This window comes from Nyctereutes procyonoides, unplaced genomic scaffold (assembly GCF_905146905.1).
Source record: "Nyctereutes procyonoides isolate TBG_1078 unplaced genomic scaffold, NYPRO_anot_genome, whole genome shotgun sequence".
Lineage (NCBI taxonomy): Eukaryota > Metazoa > Chordata > Mammalia > Carnivora > Canidae > Nyctereutes > Nyctereutes procyonoides.
In genome coordinates this window covers 3,500,807-3,509,302 of record NW_026575041.1, presented here as the reverse complement: position 1 = coordinate 3,509,302, position 8,496 = coordinate 3,500,807, and the positions used below count along the sequence as shown (strand labels likewise).

General features: G+C 43.1%; 1 non-coding gene across 1 annotated transcript; it reads left to right on the top strand.

Moving 5' to 3' along the window:
* The first annotated feature begins 1,368 nt into the window (after positions 1-1,368).
* Positions 1,369-1,476, top strand: LOC129506842 (U6 spliceosomal RNA). Its single transcript, XR_008663875.1, has one exon. It is a non-coding gene; the product is annotated as a U6 spliceosomal RNA (small nuclear RNA).
* Positions 1,477-8,496: the final 7,020 nt, after the last annotated feature.

The following is an 8,496-nucleotide window of genomic DNA, read 5'->3' as shown; positions in this document are numbered from 1 at the left end:
TGATCTCTCCTGGTTGTCTCATCCTCACATTCCCCCCAGACATGTGCCAAAAGTCTGGCAGCTGCCCCAGCCTCCTGGGGGGGATGAAGCCGTGCAAAATTACAGCCACTGAAAGAGGCCGGCGTGACCTCAGGAGCTGAGTTTCATCATTCTGAAATCATGCTCCTGGCTTTAGTCAGAGGCAGAGAGGTGGGGAGGAGAGGGTGGGAAAGCAGAGCGGGTGGCAGCAGGTTTGGGCGAGGTGCCGGGGCTGAGGAAGAAAGCAGCTGGAACCAGCAGGGGGTGAGATTCCAGCTTGGATTGTATCCATCATGCTGTGTGACCTCAGGCCAGATCCTTGCCCATGCTGGGTCTCTCTGGGCAGGATGGGTTCTTGGTGCTGTTCCCAAGGCCTGTCCCAACTGGAGCCTCCTTGTGGACGTAAGAACCCTGGGGTTCTGCTGGTCACTCCTGCGGATGTGGTTCTTTGTAGATGAGTAGGAGCCTGTGCCAGGCCTGTCAGGGTTTGGGGCAGGACTCTGTAGGCTTCTCAGTAGCATCTACATTTCCAACAGGGTCATGCCTTTGTGAAACACACGAAGCTAACTGACTTCTATCAGGCCGAACCTATAAAGATGTCTCTAAGCTTTGGGTTACCTAGCCACACTACCCAGATGTGCTTCCCATTTGCATTCTGCATCTTTGTCCAGTTCTTTAAGAAGTAGTTCCTGAGTAAGGCTGAGTATCTTAATTTGCTGCCATTTCCTCACAATTCTAGAGGCTAGAAGTCTAAGATCAAAGTGTTGTTAGGGTTGTTTTTTTCTGATGCATCTCTTTGGCTTGTACATGGCCACCTTCTCGCTGTAGCTTCACATGGTCTCTCCTCTCTGTGTCCTAATCTCCTCTTATAAGGACACCAGTCATATTGGATTAGGCCCATCCTGTGATTTCACTGAACTCAATTACCTGTCTAAAGACCTTATCTCCAAGTTCAATCACATTCTGAGTTACAGACGGGGTAGGACCTCAACATATGAATTTTGAAGGCGACACAATTAGGCTTTGGAATCGCTAGTGGAGCTTTTCTAAGTACAGATGTCTGGGCCCATCTCCAGAGATCTGAGTGTAAACTCCATGAAGGTGGGCCAGGAGATTTGCCCATTGCCATATCCCTACTGCCTAGAACTATGTCCATCCAGCACGTGGTATATGCACACAAATATTTGTGGAATGAAAGGATGATTTAATAATCTTGGGATGGGGCCCATGTATGTGTCATGTACAAAGTTCCATAGTCGATTCTGATTCACCAGGGGGTGAAATCCCCTGAGATGTGATTGGGTTTCATCTTTCCTGTTGCTGGATGGGAAGCCTAAGGTTCAGTCAGGAGTGCTTGCTTTGGCAGCACATATACTAAAATTGGAACAATACAGAGACAATTAGTATGGTCCCAGCACAAGGATGACAAGGTTTAGTAAGGAAAAGAAATAGCAAGCCTAGCACTCTACAAAGAATATGGGCTCGTTGGGTCTACCCCAGCACCTCTCTAGGACATGAGGGCAAAGGGAAGGTTGGACCTGATACTGCCTTTTCTACCTCTTTATCTAGTTATTCATCTGTATTCCTTATAATATCCGTTATTATAAGCTGGTAAACAGAAGTAAATGTTCCTCTGAGTTCTGTGAACTGCTCTACCAAATTAATTGAACCTGAGGAACATGTTGAAGGACCTTCCAGTTTATAACCAATCGGCCAGAAGCATAGATGGGGGCAGTCTTGAGGGCCTGAGCCTTTGACCCACTGGATTGGATGCTATCTCCAGGTCAACAGCATCAGAATTGACTTAATGGCTTGGTCGTGTTGGAAAATACACGTTGGACCTGCCTTTAGCACCCTTCACATATGGCCCCTGCCAACTCCCGGCCTCACCCACCCTCACCCCTGCCCAGCCTATGCTTTAACCCACATGACATCCAGCACCGTTCCCTGATCCTGTCATGCCACTTACCTTCTCATCTTAGTGTGGGCTTCCCGGAATGCCTTTCCCCACCTTTTTGCTTAGGCAGTGTCTCCTCGAGCTGCACTGGAGCTCAATGCCTTCTCTCACTGCCCAGGCTGGGGGTAGTGGAGGCATCCTCTGGGCCTCTAGAGTCCCCTGTGCTGCCCTGTTATCCTATGCTGATCACCCTGGTGGCAAATGCCCATTTGGGTGCCACCTCCACCAGACTGGGAGCACCTGCATACAGGGCTGAGCTGGTAAGTAGTAGCTTGTGACTTGATGTCTTGTGCAAGGCTCTGAGTTTAAGTCCTCAGCAAGTTTTCAGGGATTGAAGAGTGAATGCATAACCATTGGTGGCTGAATGGGACCTGCTTTTGTAGCTCCTGACCTCACCTTCACCCCCCCTATGTCCCAGGCCACTGCCTAGGGAGCATCTCTGAGGCAGCCTGGGGCAGCGGGTGAGCTCTCTGAACTGGCCAGTGCAGAGCAGAGGCGGGGAAGCAGAATCTTAGCCTCAGGTGGAGACCTCAGGCCGGTAGGGCTGGCCAGGAAGTTCAGAGAGGTGAGAGGGCAGTGGCCCCAAGGAGAAGAGACTGGAAAATACTAGTAATGGGGAAAGAAGGAGGGGAGGGAGGAGGTGGGCAGCTGAGAGGTCAGAGACTCAATTTTTGTTCTCAGAACTGTGGTTCGGCCTCAGGGAAGCTCCCCTGATCTGACCTTTCAGCAAGTTTCTGCCTCTGGGACTCGGGTTCTTCAACTGAAAACAGGGGCAGGCAGGCTGGACTAGATGGTCATTAACGTCTTCTCTAGCCCTGGCCAAGAAGATTTGAGAAAAGTGTGGCTGTCTTAAAGGTACTATTTGAGAGGACTGTGTCTAGGCTGGCACAAATTTCAGGGGCTCCCATTTAGCCAGGCATTGGAAGGACGTGTCTCGGAGCCTGAAAAGAACTGGAAGCAGCCTCCCCACGCCTCCTGCGCTGGACTTGGCCCAGAGTCCCAGCCTCCCCACGCCTCCTGCGCTGAACTTGGCCCACAATCCTGGCAGGCCCAGTGCGGCCCTGAGCACTAATGAGGCTGGCCACCTGGGGAGCCATAGACACTCAGCCTGGCCTATTTTGTGGTGAAACCAGGGTCACTTTTCTGCCTAACCCTGAGGTGATACTCCTGAATGTGGCCTGGGGGCAGGCAACACCATTCACAGGCCACCTGGAACCCTAAGGAGTACATCTGGTTGGGTGGGGACTGAAGGAAGCTCCAAGCCGCAGAAGCCCAGGGACCAGGTCTTGGGCCATGTGGACAACCTTTGTTGGCTCCACACCCCCTGGGTCCTGCCCTGCCAGGACAGGGCCTGCTGTCCTGGCTCTTGCCTGTAACTATTCCCTGAGCCGTGATTTCTGATTCTATTGGTGAAGACAGGCCTCTTGGGATGAGCCAGTTGGCCCCTCTCGGTTATTTGCTTCTCAAAGTTGGAAAAACTACGTTGTGCACCTGGCAGTACTTGCCGCTGCTGGGTTTTTTTCCTTTTTTTTTTTTTTTAAGAAACAGAAAGTAACCCCTGTGCTTACTGCAACCAAATCCATTTTATTGGCCTTCTGCATCTCCCACTGCAATAATAACAACCCCTTACATTTGATGAGTCTTTTACGGTTTACAAAGCACTTTCTTATGCATTCTTTCTTTTGGTCCAGCAACAGTTTTGGGAAAGAGGGCTGGGATTATTATACCCCACTACAGGTGAAGAAAGAGCCTCAGATAAGATCAGCTGCCAGAGGTCACACAGCAAGATGGAGGAGCTTAAAGCAAATGATCTGGGTCCTCTGACTGAGTCCTCAGTTCTTTCCCGAGTACCACACACCCTTCATGCCACTTGAATGCCCAGGGTCTTAGACACCCTCTTCCAGAAACAAGGGCAGAGGGCTCAGCTGCCTGCAACCTGGACTTATTTCTGAACTTCTTTCTTTGGTGAATGTAACCATCACCTCTCCTTCCTGATCACCTCTAAGCCAATGGCTCTCACATCTGTGCTTTCCTCTGGGACCTGAGAGCTTCAGATCCTACCCTGTGTCTCCAGGTCTCTGTAATGTTCCCATCTGCCCCTCACTCACCCAGCTTAGAAAATTCAGCTTTACCATATTTTCATGTCTCTTTCACCTTCTAAATCCAGTTGGCATGGGTATTTTACTTATTAATTCATTTATTCACCCAGGCAGTACTAATATATGCTAAACCTTTACAGTCTATTCTGCATCCCATTTTTACATTATACTTAGTCTTCTGTGTCTGGTTTCTTTCCCCTAGAATAATGTTTATAGGGTCCATCCATGTTGTAGTATGTATCAGTACTTTGTCTTTTTATAGCCGAATAATATTCCATTGTACATATCTACCACTTTTATTTATCTATTCATCATTTGATGGATACTTGAGTTGTTTTTACTTTTTGGCTATTATGAATAATGCTGCTATGAACATTTGTGTACACTTTTCTATGCTTTATTTCTTTGGGTATATACCTAGGAGTAGAATTTCTGGGTCATATGGTAACTATAAACTGCAGAACTGCCTTCCAAAATGGCTGTGCCATTTTACATTCCCACTAGCAAGGTATTAGGGTTCCAATTTGTCCATGTCCTCACTGACACTTGCTATTGTCTATCTTCTTTATTATAGCCATTACAGGGGGCATAAAGTGCTTTCTCATTGTAATTTTCATTTGCATTTCTCTAATGACTAACGATGCTGAACATTTTTTTATATGTTTTTGGCCATTTGTATGTTTGAGAAATGTCTGTTCAGATCCTTCACCTGTTTTCCAGTTGGGATTATTGTCTTTTTACTGTGGAGTTGCAATTGTTCTTTATGTATTCTGAGGATACAATTCCCTTATCAGATAAATGCAAATATTTACTCCCATTGGTGGGAGGTCTTTTCATTTCCTGAGAGCATCCTTTAAAGTCCAACTTACCTATCTTTTCTTTTGTCATTTATGCTTTTGGTGTTTAAGAAGGCTTGGTCTAACCCCAAATCACAAAGATTTACCTTAGTCTTCTTCAAAGAGTTTTATAGCTTTAATTGTTACATTTAGGTCTATGGTCCATTTTGAGTTAAACATTAAACATTTTTATTAAAAATGTTTTTTTTGATTGTGGTAAAATATCCATAACATAAAATGTACCATCCTAACCATTTTAAAGTACACGGTTCAGTAGTGTTAAGTACTTCTATGTTGTGCAACCAATCTTCAGAACTTTTTATCTTGTGAAACAAACTCTATATTCACTAAAGAATTTCCCTTTCCCCCACCTCTAGTCCCTTTTGAATTCATTTTTACGCACAATGTAAGAAAAAGGCCTAAGATTCCTTTGCATGTGGTTACCTAATTGTTCCAGCATCATTTGTTGGAAAGACTATTTTTTTTTTCCATGAATTGTCTTGGCACCCTTGTTAAACATCAATTAAGCATAAATACAAAATAAGGTTTAGTTCTGGACTTTCAATCTGCTCTATGATCCATATGTTTATCCTTATTCCAGTATCAGACTGTCCTGGTTACTATATATCTTTGTACTAAGTATTTATTTATTTATTTATTTATTTATTTATTATTTTATTTATTTATGAGAGAGAGGCAGAAACACAGGCAGAGGGAGAAGCAGGCTCCATGCAAGGAACCTGATATATGACTCGATCCCGGGCCTCCAGGATCACGCCCTGGGCCGAAGGTGGTGCTAAACCGCTGAGCCACCCAGGCTGCCCCTGTACTAAGTTTTTTTTTTAAATTTATTTATTTGAGAAAGAGAGAGAGAGAGAGCACATGTGCATGGGAGTGGGGGAGGGGGAGAAGAAGAGGCAGAGAATCTCAAGAAGACTCCCACATCCTGAGATCGTGACCTGAGGTGAAATCAAGAGCTGGATGCTCAACCAACTGAGCCACTCAAGACCATCTCTTTGTAGTAAGTTTTTAAATCAAGAAATATAAATCCTCCCACTTTGATATTTCTTTTCAAGATTGTTTTGAAAATTTTTGGTCCCTTGCATTTCTATATGAATTTCAGAATTAGCTTGGCAATTTCACAGAAAAAAGGCAGCTTGGATTTTGATAGAGATTACATTAAATCTGTAGATCAATGTAGGGAGTATTGCCATCTTAACAATATTAAGTTTTTTGATTCATGAACATGGAACATCTATTTATTTAGGTCTTCTTTCTTTCAACAACATTTGGTGGGTTTCAGAATATAAGTTTTGCATGTCTTTTGTTAAATTTATTCCTGTTCTTTGTGATACTATTCCACATGAAATTATCTAATTTCATTTTTATTTTTAAAAAGATTTTATTCGGGGATCCCTGGGTGGCGCAGCGGTTTAGCGCCTGCCTTTGGCCCAGGGTGCGATCCTGGCGACCCGGGATCGAATCCCACGTCGGGCTCCCGATGCATGGAGCCTGCTTCTCCCTCTGCCTGTGTCTCTGCCTCTCTCTCCCTCTCTCGCTGTGACTATCATAAATAAATTAATAAATAATAAATAAAAAATTTTTAAAAAAAAATAAAAAGATTTTATTCATTTTAAGGAGAGAGAACACAAGCAGGGTGGAGGGGCAGAGGGAGAAGCAGACTCCCTGCTGAGCAGGGAGCCCATTATGGGACTTGATCCCAGGACCCTGGGATCATGACCTGAGCCGAAGGCAGATGGTTAATCAACTGAGCCACCCAGGTGCCCCTAATTTCATTTTTAGATTGTTCATTGCTAATCTGTAGAATATAATTGGTTTGTGTATATTGAACTTTTTCCTGAAATCTTGCTGAACTTGTTTATTAATAATTTTTTAATGGATTCCTTACAATTTTCTACATCGGAAATCATGTCATATGAATATAGAGCTTGTTTTACTTCTTCCTGTTATTGCTTTTTCTTGCCTAATTGCCTTAGCTAGAACTTCCAGTATAATATTAAATAGTAGTGGTAAAAGTAAGACATCCTTGTCTTATTCTTGACTGTATAGGAAAAGCTTTCAGTCTCTCACTATTAAGTGTGATGTTAACTGTGGGTTTTCATAGATTCCTTTTATCAAGGTGGGATGTTCCCTTCTATTCTTTTTTAAGTTTTTTAAATCAAGAAACAGTGTTGGACTTTGTCAAATGCTTTTTCTGACTCTAGTGAGATGATCATGTGGTTTATGTCTCTGATAAGGTATGTTATATTAACTGATTTTCAGATGTTAAACCAATCTTATATTCCTAGGCTAAATATCACTTGGTCAAAGTGAATAATCCTTTTTATATGTCACTGGATTCAGTTTGGTAGTATTTCGTTGAGAATTTTTGCATCTGTATTCATGAGAGATATTTGTACTTTTCTTGTGATATCTTTGTCTGGTTTCTAGTCTCAGAGTAACAATGAGTTACTCATAAATAAAATGAGTTGAAAAGTGTTTTCTCCTCTTCTAATTTTTGGAAGAGTTTGTGAAGAATTGGTATTAAATCTTCTTTAAATGTTTGGTAGAGTTCATTCATTTTTATTGTTGAATCGTATTCTATTATATGAATATCAGTTTGTTTATCCATTACCTGTGGTAGATATTTGGGTCGTTTCCAGTTTTGAAATAAAGCTGTTATGGACATTAGTGTATAAATCTTTCTATGGACATATGTTTTCATTTTCTTGGGTAAATATTTACAAGTGGAATTGCTGGGTCATTTGGTAGGGGCATATTAACTTTATGAGAAAGTCCCAGACTAATTTTCAAAGTGGTTGCATCACTACACTTTACACTCCCACCAGCAATGTATTTTGCTTACTCCACTATCCTTACCACATTAGATGTGACCTGTCTTTTTGATTTTAACCATTCTAGTGGGCATGTTGTGATATCTCAATATATTTTTTAAAGATTTTATTTATTTATTCATGAAAGAGAGAGAGAGAGAGAGAGAGAAGGAGAGACACAGGCAGAGGGAGAAGCAGGCTCCATGAAGGGAGCCTGACGTGGGACTCGATCCCAGGTCTCCAGGATCATGCCCTGGGCTGAAGGCGGTGCTAAAGCACTGAGCCATCTGGGCTGCCCGATATCTCAATATTTTAATTTACATTTTTCTGATGAATAATGATATTAAACACATGTCCAGGGTGCCTGGGTGGCTCAGTCATTTGGCGTCTGCCTTCAGCTTGGGTAATGATCCAGCATGCTGGGATCAAGTCTCAAGTCAGGCTCCCTGCTCAGCAGGCAGGGAGCCTGCTTCTCCCTCTCCCTCTGCCTGCTGCTCTCCCTGCTTGTGCTGTCAAATAAATAAATAAAATCTTTCAAAAAACCCACACATGTTCATATCTTTTGCTCATACATTTTTTTAAAAATTGCATTTTAATTGGGTCTTCTTGCTATTGAGTTGTAGGTGTTATTTACATATTCTAGATAGAAGTCCTTTGTCAAACATTTAGACTAGAGAATATTTACCTTCCTACTCATTTTATTAATGATGTCTTTTGAGGAGCAGGAGCTTTAAACTTTAAGTTTTGTTAAT